The sequence below is a fragment of the Micropterus dolomieu genome, linkage group LG01 (genome assembly GCF_021292245.1).
Source record: "Micropterus dolomieu isolate WLL.071019.BEF.003 ecotype Adirondacks linkage group LG01, ASM2129224v1, whole genome shotgun sequence".
In the NCBI taxonomy this organism is placed as follows: Eukaryota; Metazoa; Chordata; class Actinopteri; order Centrarchiformes; family Centrarchidae; genus Micropterus; species Micropterus dolomieu.
Genome location: NC_060150.1, coordinates 11,773,028 through 11,790,567, shown reverse-complemented (window position 1 = coordinate 11,790,567; position 17,540 = coordinate 11,773,028). Strand labels below are relative to the sequence as shown.

The following is a 17,540-nucleotide window of genomic DNA, read 5'->3' as shown; positions in this document are numbered from 1 at the left end:
GCAGATAAATAAAAGACTACCAGCCTCATAGAAACAGATGCATAGGAGGTGTAGTGTAAGTTGTAAATATCTCAGCACTTCAAAGTATTAGGTCTAATCTGTGATATTTTTAAGTGTCAGTTTTTGTTGACTGATATAACCATGAGTCAACATGTAAGCAGTTTAGAAAGGCTCGTAGGTCTTTCCTGATAAATAGATTTGTACTTTATCAGCAAACATCAAGAAAAAAGGCATGTATGGCTGCCGTGTGTGATAGACAAGTAATCTCTGGGAAAACACCGGCGCAGTAAGTCTATAGCACCGCAGATGGACCACTAATCTTGCAGATTAAAGGTGAAACAAACAAAACCAAATCAATATTGATGCATTGGTACAGGTGAAAGGACTAATCTGCCACACAGAACGCAACTGTTGTTCTTACTGCAACATTTTCACAGCGTCTTTTCACTGCCTGCCAACACACAGCTGCCTGCAAAAAGTGTGACATGACTGGTTGTGGGTTTTTTTTATGTCCTCTGGGCTCAGTGTTTCTGCTTTAATTCCTTTTTATATTGTGCTTCTCTTTGCTCATTTGATGAATTGGCTTGAAGGTGGACTTGCTGGATTTGAGGGAATGTGTGCACTCCTGATGCAGAAGCTGGTATGTTAGTAACACTGAGCATAACCTCCTAGCTCATAGTTAGCCTGCAGTTTCAAACACCCTCTTTGGGCGTGGGATGTCATTGAATGTAAAGACTTCAGTATACTGATGCCTGCTGTTTAATGTCCTTTTGAAGTAAAACTAAATTATCTATAGTCCATCGTCAGCTGCTTATCCTGCATACTGGGTCATGGGGGGGCTGGAGCCAATCCCAGTTTACATCAGGCGAAATGCGGGGTACACCCTGGACAGGTCGCCAGTCCATCGCAGGGCAGATTATCTATAATGTTACTGCAAATTATCATTGAACATACTACACATTTATACATGTAGTAAGGTATTTCTGTAATGTGGGTCCCAGTGTGAGTGCTGAAACAATTTGTCACTTGAGTTTGAAAGATCATTCTTGATCTAGGAAACTGCACAATACAATAATCTTAACTCAATATATATAGATATATATATATTATATATAACTGAGGCAACATCTGCTGATGAGGAGCAAGAGATGTGGTTGACAGCCCCGAAAAAGCTAGTAAGTGGACCTTTAGTTAATGTTTTTCTGTGAAATTAGTTGATGGATACATTTGTTGAACCAATGAAAGTTATTTTGTGACAGTTTTGGTATTCCATTGAATGGTTAAGTTATTATTCATCACTGTACATTTATTTGACATGGCCATTGAAGTCATTATGACATGGTGTGACTGACTGAGACTTCCCCAGTCTTGTTTTTTTATGTAAGGCCAACCGCACTGATGTTGTGTAAATACTGTTGATCAAAAGCTAATTGCAAACAGGAGTTCATAAACTTGCTTTCTGCATATATTGGTGATTAGCCACTATACACAGCATCCCGCTGCTGGGCTCAAAGATTTATAGCAGCCAGCACCATTTAGCTGTCACTTTCTCTTTTAATTAAAGAAAATGCATGAACTCCTTCCCTTGGCGTTTTAGTGTGTGTATGTGTTTATGCATAGTACACACAGCAATTGCTTGTGAAATATGGACCTGCTGAAGATGGGGAGGAGACAGAGTTTTGCTGACTCAGCATTTGTAGGCATTTTTCTTCTGAATTGCACCATTTAATGAAGGTCAGGAAATACAGCTTTGTTTAGTGTGTGTGTGTGTGTGTGTGTGTGTGTGTGCACTTGCATATACATTAGTGAAAGTTCCTTAATAAATTGAATGTTCTTCATATTCCTTGTCAAAGGGGAATTTTGGCCTGGGGGAAAATCAGAGGTGACCAAAATCTTGACAAATCATCAGTATTCAAATGAAACTTCATGGCTCAGTAGTTTTAAATAATTTCAGATTGGAAATTTTGGATGCTATTCTTATAGAGTTACAATCTCCAACATTTTATCTCCTGCTTGATTTGAGGACACCTGTGGTTGACAGTGTTACATAATAATACATGTTTATCAACCGCTGAGGCCAGCAAATATGCCTTGTCAGAAACCCAACAGAAACTGGTGTGTTAGTCACAGCGCAGCACAACAAATTGGGGGCTGAGAGGAATTATCACGTCATGTTGTTGTTTAAAAAAATATATCTAACTAAATATTTCTAGACCAGCAACAGTAAAGTTTACAACAGCAAAGTCACAGTAATATGTTACTGGAAACAAATCTAAAATGTCAATAAAATAAATCATATTCCTGACATCAAAATACTGAGTGACATCAGTCCTTCCGCCTGTCATCTGTCCTCCTGCTGCTGTGATTTAGTGCCTGCAGGTAATGTTACTGTTACTGAGAGACACGTCTGATTTGTCTCAGCCAGCTGCTAAGTTTGCAAGAATTTGCCAAATTTTAAGATTTGAGACAAACTACGCTAAACAGTTAGACTACAGACAGATGGCTTTTGTTTTAGCTTGTTTGTAATAATTTGCTATTAGCCGAGCTAGCGCGCTGTAATACACAGTGGCAGATTAAAGTATCGCTTTCTAGATAAAAGCAGGGCAGAGGCTGCAGTGTGACATTAAATACTACAGTCTTTAGCGCCGGGGCCTGTTTAGTAATGTGTTTCGGTGATCATCGCTAAATAAAATTTTGCCAAATTATAGCAGTTTTTTGCGATGTGTTTATATCGCGTAAGTTCATATCATATCAAAACTTGTCTGTAAATTGAGAGTTACATATGTAACTACAGTTCTATGAATTCTGAATGACCGCCAGAGGCAGTGCTTAACACTGGATGTTATCCGTCTCGCGCACGTGCAGGTCAGGTATTTAATATCAATAAAGTCACCTGTGACCTGGGATGATGCGGGGCGTAGCTTATATAAGCCCACGTCATCAGGAAAAATGCCCCTACAAAATCTTCTCGCTAAGATTCTGAGTGACAGAGAACTCTGGCGGTCATCCAGAATTCATAGAACCGTAGTTACATACGTAACTCTCGTTCTATTTCATTCTTCCTGACAGTCAGAGGCAGTGCTCAACACTGGATGACTACTACCAACATTTTCATGAGGAATCCCACCTTACCGGGAATGGTCAGAGGGTTCCCGCAAGAAAGCTGCTGCTACTACATGGGGGCAGCGACATTGACCCTATAAAAACGGGCAAAGGTGCATGGTGTAGCCCAGGTGGCTGCAGTGCAAATCTCACTCAGGGGCACCCCTCGCAGTGCTGCCCATGAAGTGGAGACATTCCTGGTAGAGTGGATGTTAAGAGGCAAAGGTTGTCCCTTTGACAGGTCAATATCCTCAATGACCCACCTGGAAAGCCTTTGTTTAGACAGGGCGTACCCTTTCCTACGGCCCCCATAGCAGACAAACAGGCTATCAGAGTGGCGAAAGCCAGCAGTCGCCTGCTTGTAATGCTTCAAGGCCCTCACTGGGCAGAGCAGTTCTGCTGAATCGGCTTCAGGAACCCGTGGGCATGAGGAGTCATAGGCTGCTAGCCGAATGATCTGATTAAAGTGGCCTGGAGCCAGCCTCTGAGGGAGGAATGATGGGTTAGGCCAAAGTGCCACTCCTGTGCCATCAGAGTTCCAGCGCATGCATGCTTCACTCACTGACAAGGCATGAAGCTCACTCACTCGCTTCGCTGATGCCATTGCCAGAAGAAACGCAACCTTCATTGACAACCACTTTAGTTCTGACTGCTCCAGAGGCTCAAAAGGAGGGAGACGAAGGGATTCCAGTACCAAAGGCAGGCCAGCTGCCCCCCAGCTGCGACAGCAGGTCTTGCCTCCTGGGAAGGCACCATGGAACCCCGTCTAAAAGCTTGTGCATCACTGGAAACCAGAGTCTCCCTGGCTAGTTCGGGGCCACCAACAGGTGCCTGTGGTTGCTCTGCTGCACCCTGTGCAACGTAACCATTATCAGTGGGAATGGCGGAAAGGCATAGAGGAGACGATCTGGCCACGGGTGTGTCAGGGCCTCCTGTCCCAACGGACTCGTTTCCTCCTCCAGTGAAAACCAAAGGGAGCAGTGAGTTGTGGACTCTGAGGCAAACAGGTCCGCTTCTGCTGTGCCATATTTGCCCCATATTTCTTCTACCACCCCCGGGTGGAGTCTCCACTCCCCAGCGGGAGGCGTCTGGCGGGAGAGGTAGTCTGCCACCACGTTCTGTGGTCTTGGCAAGTACATGGCCTTGAGGCTGGCCAAGCGGGGGAAAGCCCATACCAGGAGTCGCCGTGCCACCTGCAGCGACGTGGCCAACCTGGTGCCTGGTGTTGTTGGATCGAACAAGAACATGCCAGCCTTTCAAATAGGGCAGGAACTCGTGCAGCGCCAAACTGATCGAGCACGTTTATGTGCTCCATCCTTTCCTGGCTCATCCAGAGGCCACTCACTGCCCTGTGCTGCCACACTGCCCCACACCCTGTGGGCGACGCGTCGGGAGGTAGTGGTAACCGACGCGACGGGATGAAACCCAGTAAGATGCCCTTGGACAGATACGCCCCATCTCTCCATGACCGTAACACTAGTAGGCATCGGGTGGACACCCTGACTTTGTAACTACGGATCTAAATGGAGGTGATTAATCCAAATTTGGAAGGGTCGTAAATACAGGAGGCCCAGCGGCACCACTGATGTGATGAGGTCAACAAACCCATCAACCTGAGAAAAAGGCTGTACCTCAACCTACGCAGCATGTGGAAAGGCAACTCTTTCAGAAATTTGTTTAGCCCCTGTAAGTCCAGTATAGGGTGAAACCCACCCTCTTTATTTGGAGTCAGAAAATAAACTCAGTAAAACCCACCTTGCTGTGTCTGAAGATCAATTTCGATGGCCTCCTTTTCCAGGAGGGTTGATATTTCTTGTCTCAGTGCCTGAGACTTGGAACCAGGTGGAATTTCATCACTAAATCCACTTCTGAGAATTGGTGACGTGGTCAGCCTGACCCCACTGAAAACTGGGGGCCAGCGTCAGAACCATGTGCCATGAAGATTGTACCCTCGGGAAAGTGTGGCCACCACCCCAAGGGTCTCTAGTGCAGCTTTCCCAGCAACTGAGGTGCTGCTGGGAGAAGCGTCCGACAGCCGGCCGCGGGCCCTCAGTATCTGCTCCCCCGACCCTTCAGATCCCCGGGGGTCCGATAGCCCCTCTGCGGCTGTGATCTAACCACTCGAAGGATTGTGAAGCCCGTGGGTAACCACGGGACGCCGCTGTCTCAGTAGGGGTGTAGGCCCCTGAAGGCTAGCAAACTGCTGCCTAGTTTGGTTAGCCTGGATTCCCTGCTCCAAAGCCTGCTGCACTGCTGGACCAAACAGCTCACCTGGTACTACAAGGAGAGTGCGCAGGGCCCTCCTGCCTGGCTCCAAAAGCGGAGATTGGGCCAGCCAGACCTGGCGATGAGCCAAGGTAAGTATTGCCATTAGCCTACCAAGCTCTCAAGTCATAAGGGCAAACGCCTGCAAAGCTGCATCACTGAGGCTCTGGACGGAAGCATCCACGCCAGAGGATTGCAGAGACTGGGACAGCGCTAATATCAGGTGGGAAAAAGAGTTTCCAATATGGCCAATGCGCGCCGCTGTATCATAACCTCTCACTAGAAAGTCATCCGTAATGCGACACTGCAGCCTAGGACAGCGAGCATCTGGTCTCAACACTTCAGTGGGTGACAAATGAGGGACGCGATAACTGGCTCCACAGCCGGCATCTGGCCAGCATTTGTGGAGCTCCTCAATGTATGGCTGGGAAGGTGGCACAGAAAAACCCACCTCAGGTGGGAGATGCCTAAAGAATGCACTAGCTGGTGTACCTGCAGTTGGTGCTTCATCCAAGCCCAAGCGTGCCAGTGCCATACAGACCACTGGCTTAATTGTGGCATGGGCAGCCTCTGAGCCTGCTCTGGTCTGCTTGGCTTTCTTTCTAGTGGGGGCACCTGAAAGTGGGGGGCGACTATGTCTACTCCGCACCTGTGAGGCCACACCAGATGAAGGCAACTGGACTTAAAGAAGCAGTCCTTCCACTTCCGCTAGCCGAGCTAGCTTCAGTTCCCGTGGCATAAAACTGCAATTCATGCACTGACTGTCAGACAGCCCCTCTCTCAAGTGAGTAACACCGAGGCACGTGGGGCATTCATCATGGCCATCTGCAGCCAGCAGGACCCGGCATATTTTTGCAGCTTTTATGTATATTTTTTTCACAACAATAACTTATCTAGGAGCGAAAACACCCAAAATAACAGATCAAAGTGAGCTCCTATGTCCTTGCCTTGTTATTGAAGACAAATGAAAATAACTTTAAAAGATAAAACTCCTTTTAACAATAAAAGTAAGCATAAGCGCTAAGCGTAAAACATTCAGTAACAAATGAGTCAAGGAGACCAGAAAACAGGCTCGTCACTCAAAAAACAACAACTTATTTTTAACTAAAGAAACACTTACCTCGCCGGCCTAACTCCAAAGCTGGAGAGACATGCGCTAGCTTGTCCTCAACCCGTGCTGATTGCTGGCGAAAACACTCTAACAGCAGGTTTAGGAGCGCAGCCGTACTAATTAGCCCTTGGAAGATGAAACCGTAGCTCCAACCACGCAGTTGCAGGGCTTCTAGCGGCAATATGACGGCTATTCTCTGTTCCTTCCTTCCTTCCTTCTATTCAACCTGCATTTGTGTATCTGTGAGAAGAATCAAGGGACATTTTTCCTGATGACGTGGGCTTATATAAGCTACGCCCCGCATCATCCCATGTCACAGGTGACTATGTTGATATTAAATACTTGACCTGCGCGTGCGTGAGACAGATAACATCCAGTGTTAAGCACTGCCTCTGGCGGTCAGGAAGAATGAAATAGAACTGTGTTCAGGTCCCACTGCTATGGAAATTTTTCTGTTAGAAACAGCTGAAACTGTGTGAATGGAGTTCCAAGGCACAATATACTCAATGTGTCCCATGTGGCGTGACCCAGATAGAGACTTTCACCCTTTATGGCACACGTGGGCACGCACAGATGCACATACACACGCCTGCTCACCTTCTAAAGCTTCGTACTTTATATTTTATTCACACGGTGGAGTATAGCAGTGGGGTTTGTGCCAACTCGCATCTGCCTCTGTAAGTGAAAGGTCCCCTCACACACACACACACACACACTCACATTTTACTTATAATACACAGATACATATTTATGTTAAAGAGATGGCATTATGCTTTTTGGCTATTTCCCTCTCCTTTATTGAGTTATATCTCTTTTTTGTGCATGTAATAGGTTTTCAAAGTGAAAAAGCCCAAAGTCTGGCCCAAAGGGAGTTCCCATCTCCCAAAGAAAGCTCTGCTCTGAACTGCTTAAAAACAGCTCGTTTGTTGTCCAGCCCTTCCTTCACTGTGACGTCACAATGAAAACGCGTCATAAAGCTTACAAAGCGGTTAGCGGGGTCAGGCACACCCTCAAACCAAGTCTGAGCAGAGGCCCTTTGATTTTAGTTAAGCCCCTTTTCCACTGCACAGTACCAGCTCGACTTCGCTCGACTCGCCTTTGTTTGGTTTTCCATTGTAGAAATGTTATACCTGTACCTGCTTCCAGGTACTTTTTTTCGTATCACCTCACCTCCGTCGAGTTCCAAGCGAGCTGAGGGATACTAAAATGTAACGTGAAAACATGACAGACTGCTGATTGGTCAGAGACAATATTCACTATTCACTGCATCATCCTTGCGTGCGCCAGACAGAGGCCAGCAACATAAAGTTTTATATTTGACAGTTTTCATATGTAATTGTTACAGAGAGTGGTGGTAGAGCAGGTTGGAGGACCCAAACGCAGGACGCAAAGCAGAGGTGGTACAGTTCAAAGGGTTTATTCAACAAAACTAAAGGCGAGCACACTTACAAAGAGTGGCTGAGTCCAGGGAATCCAAAATCATAAAGGAACATACAAAGCAGGTGATCCAACAGAGAAATCCAAAATCCAACAAACTCACAGGGAATAGGCAGTCAACAGGATGAGACAGCGCAAACTACAAGCACTAACAACCTGAGCACCAACATGCTACAAGCTACAATGACCGGACAGGGAAGGAACGGAAACACCAAACTTTTAAACACAGGGACTAACGAGCAGGGCAGGAGCAACACAGGTGACTGGGATCAGGTTAACAAGGCAGAGAGACAGAAGGGGAAAACAGAGACTGGAAGGCAGGCAATTACTGGAGGTGAGCAGACATAACACAAGTACTGAACATCAGAGTAATATAAATAAACTAACACCAACAAGAAAGACCGAAGCTGGGATAAAAGAGAACACAGATAGACATGGGCAAAACACAGAAGTACGCAGACCAGGAATGAACACTAAGACGTGAATAAGAACGCAGGACATAACTAGGATATGAGACAAGACAGATACTACTGAAGACAAGAAACGAGAGAAACAGGTAAACAGAAAGACACATGAAACTCAGAAACTCACAGGGAAATACTACAACTCACAACAGTAATTTCATCACTAAATCCACTTCTGAGAAGTTTCGAGGTGAGAAATCAGCTGTGTAGATTTCGAATATTGACAGTTTTACGAAAAGTGATGGCGGAACAAAAATGTGCTTAGTATATTACTGGATGAAGCCACCCCGCTGATTTGAATGGAGAGCAGTGAAGCCAGTTTTGGACCAATAAAATACTACTACAGGGCCACTTCCTGTTGGCACCAGCGTCTACTGCGCATGATCACACAGCATAACCGTGGTTTAATGACGTAGAACAACTGCAGAAACACCGTAATTCTGGTAGCTATATAAATGCGCCAACAAAAAGTTTCATGGCTCAGTGTGTTTTTCTGACTCGGATCGTCACTGTTTAATCAGCCCACCTACAAGGTTCACCTGTCAAACACCAAAGCAGCGTCACTGATTGCTCTGATAGTTTTTTTTTGGTTACCGAGAATTTATAATCTGAGCAATACGGTTACATCTCTCAGCTCTCACTCACAGGGTTTTGACGTCATTTTTGGGCCTACATGGATCCCTCCATGCAGGCTTTGGTCGGCTTCACTGTCCGATCTCTGGCTTACCCCCTTGGTCTGAAGCTGCTTTGATTTGGATCACACTACCTTTTTTCTTACGACCCGCCCTTCTCTGCTTCTGATTGGCTAGAAGTCCTTACCTGGGAACTGCGCATGTGCAACTCCCAACAAAGATTTTGTACAAGTAAGTTGATCACTCTGTAGCTCAAGAGCGGTGCGTAAACCTGTTCTGGTACAACCCCTAATTAAGATTTTGAACCTGAAAATGAGCATAATACCACCTCTTTAAATGTATTGTTTTTCAATTTTATTTTCGTCACTTTCAAAATGTATAAATGTATCACGGATCATTCGTGTCATATTTTCCTCAGGCTTGCAACAAACTAAATGTTTGTGTGTCTCTGTTTCTCAGTTGCGTGCTCTTACATTGTCCAAATGTGATGAGATGACAAAATAGTGACAGACATTGTGATGTCTGTCCTCTAAGGTCACATGGAGGGTTTTGGCGCAGTACTCTAGTATGCTGTGTGTGTGTGTGTGTGTGTGTGTGTGTGTGTGTGTGTGTGTGTGTGTGTGTGTGTGTGTGAGACAGTGAACTCATTAGCTCATGGCCTCATTGTCCAAACACACTGAGTCTGCAGAAACACTTTCTGACTTTGCCGGTCGGATCTGCTTTCGTCCAAACTCTCATGTACGTCATACTTCACACATACACACACTCACAGGCAACTAATCACACCCGTCACAGGCACATACAGTGCACTCACCAGGTCATTTATATAATCAAAGCAGAACAAACCGAACTCAACTTTGCAGCAGGGCTGCTCGATTACGGCAAAAATCATAATCACGATTATTTTGGTCAATATTGAGATCATGATTATTTAACACAAACAGCATGATGCATTTATTGAACTGAACTGAAATTGATTACTTAATTTTTTTTAAATGATTACATTCATTATCCCAAATAGCCCATGATACAAATAATAGTACACAACATTATTAACTTTAAACATGACATGGTATTTCTTATGCAATATTCATAGTGACACATTTGTATGGCTTCTGATGATGTCTTATACACACTTGTGTACAGTTTAGTATACTGTGCCGTTAAAGCAGCTATAATGAATATATTTAAAATAATGGATGTGTGTAATGAGAAAGTGTTCATAGTGGCAAATCCACAGAGAATTATCTCCCGATTCCTGAGTTCCCTTCTGTGGAGCTTTATAGTTTCTTTCAGCTCATTGTTAGGGTTTTCTGGCCTGTAACTTTATTTTACTTTTGATTTACTTTCACCTCTATCATAGCATACACCCAGGTCTTTTGGTGAACCCTGGGAGTCTGGGGTGTTGCTTTGCCCATTTGCTAATACAGTATTGGCTAAATGTATGTGACAACCAAGCAGAAAGAAGAAAAAAAATGTTGTAAATGTTGTAAAAAGTAAACGTGTTGTCATGTGAGGGACTATTTCTTCTGTAGTAGGTCCAGTGAAAACTGTTGACAATGAGGTCTGTGGACTATCCTAACTGGGACATTGTTTTTAAGAAACATAACTTGCTTTTGCAGTTGAGATTTATGTATTTTTCAATGCTGTGAGCATCGTGTATGTGTAGGTGAAGTGACTCTTCAACAGTACATATCTGCTCACTGACTTTTCTATTCAACACAAGCTGGTTTATAAAACCTGATAAACCTGAATACAACTGGAGAGAGTGCACAGATGTTCTCTGCTACAAAGGTTTAGACACTAGACCCTGAAACTGCCATCTAGCACACACTGTTGCATTTCTGCTTTGAAAGACCGTGTTGAGGTCGAGGGAAATGAGTGCAGTTATTGCAGGGTGTCAAAGAAAGAAAGAAACTTATGAGACTCCTGTGCTGTTGATTAGTGTGACTCTGTTCAGCAGTGAACACTATAATTTTAAAAATGAAGCCACGAGCAAAAGAGAAAAAGTGTGTGTGTGTGTGTGTGTGTGTGTGTGTGCGTGTGTGTGTGGACAGCTCTCACTCCAGGTTTCTGTCAAGAGGGAGTGAGGGCTGAGTGTTATTTTTCCAAGTGCACTTTAAACGCAGCAGGGCATCAAAGGCTCCACTAAGAAGTGTTTTCACAGACTGAATGATAAGAAGCAGAGAAACACTTGACAACAACTCTGTCTCGCTCTCTGACTTGATGCATAAAAAGTGTTTAATTGGGCTGGTTATACCGGATATACATAGTCACTGTTTTGTAGTATTAAAGCATAAAGCTGGTGATATTATACACAGATGTCAGCATGCAAGCTCAATAGCGTGAAAGTTTGTTCTTTCCTTGGAAACAGTATTTTGACAAAACAATCCCAACTCAAGGTCACATTGAGGTTAAGAAATCAGGATGATTACAGTGGCATAGTACAGAGACGTTACTTGAGACTGTGCCACATTTCTTAAGTGCTGCTTTTGGCTGCAAACTGTTTGGGTATTTAGTTAATGCTGGAGAGGCAGTCCTGATGCTTTCTAACACTTCAGGCCTCTGTGGGGGCCATACCATCACTTCCATCACTCCTTCTTTTTCTTTAAGCTGAAGATAATTCTTAATGACTTTCACTTTATGTTTGGAGTCATTGGCATGCTGCAGAATACATTTGGGGCCAATCAGATGGCACTGCATGATGGATAAGTATCTGCCTGTACTTTTCAGCACTGAGGAGACCATTCATTCTGACTAAATCACCAACTCCTTTTGCAGAAATGGTTTTGTTAATTCATAAATATAATCTTTTGAAATATGTAATTGCTATTTTTAGCTTGTTTATTTATAACTTCAAGTACAAGTGACCTTGAAAGTCTGTATGTTGAATCCCAAAAACAGATAATCCTTCAAAAGTAAAAATAACTATAACATAAGCATTGATAGCTAAGTGTGCTTACATCACTGATGAGTTCTCACTCTGTAGCTTTCTCTTAGCAACTCTTCTCTTTATCTTTGTTCTCCACTTCCCTCCTCCTCTTTGTTCTACCTCTCCCTCACACACACTTGAGCTGACTTTTAGTCTTCCCTTGTCTGTGTTAACCTTTTACTCGATGACAGCCCTGGATGACATAATCGCCGTATCTGTCCCACTCACTATCATGTATGTGTGCTGGTGTGTGTGTGTGTGTGTTGGGGGAGAAGTGAGTTTTCATAGGAGACCATGGGCTGGTGTTTACCATTGTGTGTTGGATGTGTGTGTGTGTGTGTGTGTGTGTTAGCCATGGACTTTGAGTTTATACTGAAGGTAGCAGAGAGGAGAATAAAGGCTGCTTTGGGCAGAGCTGAAGCAGGTAAGATGCTCTTTACACTAACAACAGCTTTGTGAATCTGTCCTGTGAGAGAAGACTAGAGAGAGACTGTTACTTTACATGTAAAGAGAATAAAACTACACATAAGACTTACAGCGATGTCATTCATGCGGTCATCCAAATTTACCATCAGCTGTTGTTGTATAATTACTTATTTACACTTTTATTTGGCTTCATCATGACTTAAACTCACCAACTTTATATTCTTTGCAACTTTTTAAATGTTTGCTTAAAATTAATTTGACTGTTTGTTAGAAACATAACTAATGGGAAATTGAACCAACCCTTTTTTGGGTTGTTTAAAATCACTTTTTTTGAGTTTCTGTTAAAATAATACCCTCCTATGTATGTCTCCTTTTGTGAACTTGAAATGAGGCCAAAATTACTACAAAAACTACTCTATATATATATATATGTATGTATATTACTTTGTGCCAAATAATGCCTCATGAAAGACTGAATACAAGCTTTGTATGAGCTCAACGATCAACTTCACTGTACCGAAAAGTTACAAACAATCCTTGAACTTCAGACGTGTCTGTTAGAAGAAGTTTTCTTTTAACTGGACTAAAGAGGCTTTAATTTCTCAAAAGTCTAAAAATACCAAAGATGTGACTAAGGTTTGGGACGGGCTAAAGTGATCCCATGTTAATATAATATAATCCAATTCAGACAGGATTTAGGGTGCTACAACATGGGTGAATTTAATCACCGTTATTTCTGACACAACTCATGAATTCGAACTGATGATGAGTTTACACACAACACGCTTACACACACACAGACACACAACATCAACTCACGTGCCTTTTGTAGTAGTTGATAAGTCAGGCTTCACACTCTAGGTTCTGTCTGTATAATAAAGCTGTGTGTGTGTGTGTGTGTGTGTGTGTGTGTGTGTGAAAGGCCAGCAGCTGCTCATCCTCTTTCCTTCTCATGTGGGTCACATGACTGAATTGTCTTTTCATATACAGTATGTGCCAGTCAGTTTCATCTGGAGCCAAAATACACAGTAGTTTAGCTCTTAATCCACCAAATCCTCTACTTTAAACTGCTGCACTTGTTGAGTATCATGGTAAATTGTTTTAAGGTAGAGTCATATCACACACAAAAAAACACTGTGATGGCAAACACCCCCATGAATGCAAATACTGTCCCACGTGGGTTACCGTAGGTTATTATATATGATTATTCACTGGGCAAGCAAGCTCGTTTAATCAGACAACAGCAAAATTGGCAGAAATATGTAGTGTGCAGTAAAGCAAGTTGACCAACACATACCACTAATTCAAGAGAAGATTTAAATAGCCAAAATGGTCAAATGAAAACAGTTGGGTTGGGGGTGGAGGATGGACTGATTGGGTAAAACTGCTCCATCGTCTGTAAATCCTGCTTAATTTTAATGATGAAGCTGTTATTTTTTTATTTTTCTTATTGTCAACAAATTGTTTAGACCAACATCAACACTGCATTAGTCATTCTGTCGATACTGTGACACCCCTCCCACTGTCTTTCTTGAAGGTTGTCCTGGTCAACCTCAGCGGGCACTTCGCTGACTTGGGTGGGTCGTCAGCTGATTGCGCTCACCTGGGCCCGTGGTTTATCAGAGCTGGCCCATATATTCAGTCCGGTCTCTCTGTTCCTGCAGCTTACATCCATGCTGTGACACCTTCTTTTGCACTGCAATACTTTGGTTGGCTTTAGGTTAATAAATGATGCTTGTTTTAAGTAAGTATCTTGCGTGGACTCCTTCTTTGTCACATTCCCTGAGCCAGTTTGTGACCGTGCAGGTCAACTTACCCTATCTTGTCTGTGGCTCTTTGGCCCAAGCTCATTTCTTCCAACTTAAGATGTAAGTCTTTTACAGCTCTTCATGAGTATATACTTTTTAAAATGGTTCGCAATTTCTGAAAACAGCTGGGCAGGACAGTGTATGTGGGACTGAGTCAAAGTAAACTACAGTGGCTGTGTTCATGGTGCCAAAGGAGCATGAGCAGTGCAGCAGTGTGGCTAATTGATGTGTTTTGAAAGTTTATTTTTAGTGGAAGTCTATGGTGCAGAGGAATAAACTGTGTTCTAACTTTATTGGCTACACAGGTAATACTTGTCCACAGGTTCAGCTCATTGTTTTGATCTTAGAATAAAACCAGCCTTATTCTTAAATCCAGTCAGTGAATTTTGTTACTTTTTGGCAGTTGTTAACTGTAACAATGGGTACTTCGTTATTAGTGACTGATAACCTTTGCCTTATATTGTACTATTTAGTTTGGTAGGAATTGCACAAGGAACAAATAACTTTAATAGGCACGTTAATAATGGCATTTTGCACATGGGTAGCAATATTTTGCACTTTATTAGCAGGAGTGGCACAGAGCATTTAGCACATTTCGTATGAAGTATTTATTGACACAATTTACTGAATATGGACAGTGTACTTGTTGAGATTGTCTTCTGGCAGGTTGAGTACTCTGTACATTTATCAAAGAAATTTCATCTTGTTTCTGCTTCAATAAGTATTTTGAATGCCCAGGATGGGTGTGGTGTATTAATGTCTGTATCCTCTCTTAAATCACCCTCGTACAAACATGTTACTTTTAGACCTGTATTGTGGCACAGATCCTCTAATATGTTATTCTGCTGAACTCTTCAGGTTGCCACTGAGAAGGATTACTGTACGCGCACACACACACACACACACACACACACACACACACACACACACACACACACACCTGTATACAAGGCAGTAATGTAGTGAAGAAATATTTTTTTTGTTTACATTGATTACTGAATTCATTATGGTTTTAAGTTTCTTTTGTTTTTTACCCAGCAGAGCCACAACAATGCAAAGATCCTTTTCTAAAATTCCACCACCTGCTCAGTTATCCTCCTCCTCTATCTAACTTTTCTCTGCCGAGAGGTGTGAAGCATAACACACACAATAGCCAAAATTAGGCTATTATTTTACTCAGACAATAGCTGACTGGAACTGTTGGCGAGAAAAAAGCGACTGTGGGAGGCACTGAAAAACATTTGCCTTTGTAAAGTCTTGAATGCTTAACAAAGTTTTATCTCTTGTCACATTATCCACCTACGCTCCCTGTTCCCGTTATTCAAAACTAATTTAGTGTCTTAGTCAGCCGCACAAACAGGGGCATTTGAAAGCACTCTAAAAACTGCTGGTTAAGAAAAATAATGCAACTTGTTGTCAACACCAACAAGCCAAGCACTACTCTTTTTTTTATGGAGCAGATATTGCCACTATTTTTCATGCTGTAACTAGCAAAACAAAACATTTAAAAGTTATGTTAACACTGTTATGTGTATAGAAATCAAGCGGATTAAAGGATTTTTAAAATGATGCCCATATGTTGTGAAAGCATCACCGACACAATCAAACAGTCACCCGCCCTAAACGTGACTGACTCATTGCAGAGAGGACAGCAGGTTACACTGACATTAACATAGTGAATAAAATCACTGTCATCCCTTACTATAGGGCCAGTGCACTGAGAAGGACTGTTGGCGGAGGAGCGGAGTGATCAGTTGGGAATTGTGGTCTAGCTGAGATTGGAAGAGGGCAACTTTTGGGAAACCATTTAATTTGACTGGCTGTGAGTGCTTTCTGACCCAGACCACTGCAACACACATACACACATACATACACATCCACAGCCAGAGAGAGAATCAAGTAGTACTGACAGATGTATGGTCCAGTCTAAACTGTATGTATAGGACCAAGGGTGTTTGTTTGGTCTCAACATGGGTAGGGACCAGTGGTGGGGCCTGACAAAAATGATATCATTACTACAAAGTCTGCTGCGACAGACTAAAGCAACAAGGGAGAGACGCTGACTGAGATTACTGAGCCTCATGCAGGGGAAAAAATTAGCCAAAACTATAACAGACATTGGAATATTTCTCAGGTACCCCCTGATGCTCTGAATAACTTTTATCTGATTAGCGGCAGGGACATGACCATCCCAACTTAATTCTACACTCTTGTACAGTACTATCCTTCTCCAGCAATACACTGCACTACTACAGTACTGCTCTGTACAATAATACGACACCTCAGCAGGTTCTACAGGAGGAATGTAACAAGAAGGGGAACCACTGGGGTAGATTGAGCAAGGTCATGGGTCAGCTTCTTCTTCTTCTCTTATAACGTTGTGAATAAAGATTTTTGTCTCTCAGAAGCAAATACAGAAGTAATGTGATGTTGTAGTGTCGCACAACCACCTGACATCCTGTTTACTTATTGTCAAAAGAGTTTTCTTTCAATTTCCATTAATTTCCTAACTGTAATGATATATTTTCTGTGCCTAACCATACCATAACCAGATCAGAAAAAGGAAAAATGTATTTTTGAAAAACAGTTGAAGTCCAGACAAAATAGACAAAATGGGTTTGGACATTTTAATGGAAAATTACTGCATGGACTTTGCTGTATGGATTTAGTGAATGGAATTCCTGATCCAGCATGGTTGTTTTTATTATAAATCAACAAATTAAAGTAGAGATGTGTCAGTTACAATTTTCCATTTCCATCTGACCTGCTGAAGCTGACTTTGGCCAATTCCAATTTTTGTTCTTTCATACACAAACAGTTTTGTAACTTTTCTTTAATGGAAAACTCTTTCTTTATTAGGATCCCCGCTAGCACCAGCATAAGCATTGGCTACTCTTCCTGGGGTCCACTCAATGGTATGTTCATAATAAAACTTTATTAATGAATAATAAACGTACTGAACTTTTTAAAGTTATTTAATGAACTTTTACATTTTCTCCAAAACTGCACCAAGTTACAGGACCTTCTCTCTCTCACTCAAAAACATCTCAAAATAAAAAGCGCTCCAGGTTAGGCTAGTGGACAGAGTTTTTTGTACAAATAAAATCCAACATGGCTCAGTGGCTCTTGTATATTTTAGTTGTTAATATTTGAAAGAAAACACTACCCTATTTCTAGTAGCTTATTTCTTATCTCACCATTTTCATTCTACTTAATCTTCCACCTTATTTTAATGTTTACTCACAAACTAGTTTAATCTGCTCTCCTTGCTTTTCCCTTCAGACACACACCTGCACCTGTCTCTCTCTTCCTGTGTCTGGCTGCTCTGTTGACCTTATTCCTCAGCAGTGTGTTTTTTAAAGT

The 17,540-nt window shown here is 42.6% G+C and overlaps 1 protein-coding gene across 2 annotated transcripts in view; it reads left to right on the top strand.

The window, feature by feature from the left end:
- Nucleotides 1-17,540, top strand: part of LOC123975727 (fibroblast growth factor 14-like) — a 105,361-nt gene that overhangs the window by 12,785 nt on the left and 75,036 nt on the right. The window contains exon 1 of one of the 2 annotated variants that reach the window (XM_046057465.1): nt 15,976-15,999. The exons of the other annotated variant lie outside the window; for it this stretch is intronic. The gene's annotated coding sequence lies outside the window, so the exon portion shown is untranslated. Of the gene's footprint in view, nt 1-15,975; nt 16,000-17,540 lie in introns of those variants that run through there. 2 annotated transcript variants of the gene reach the window in all.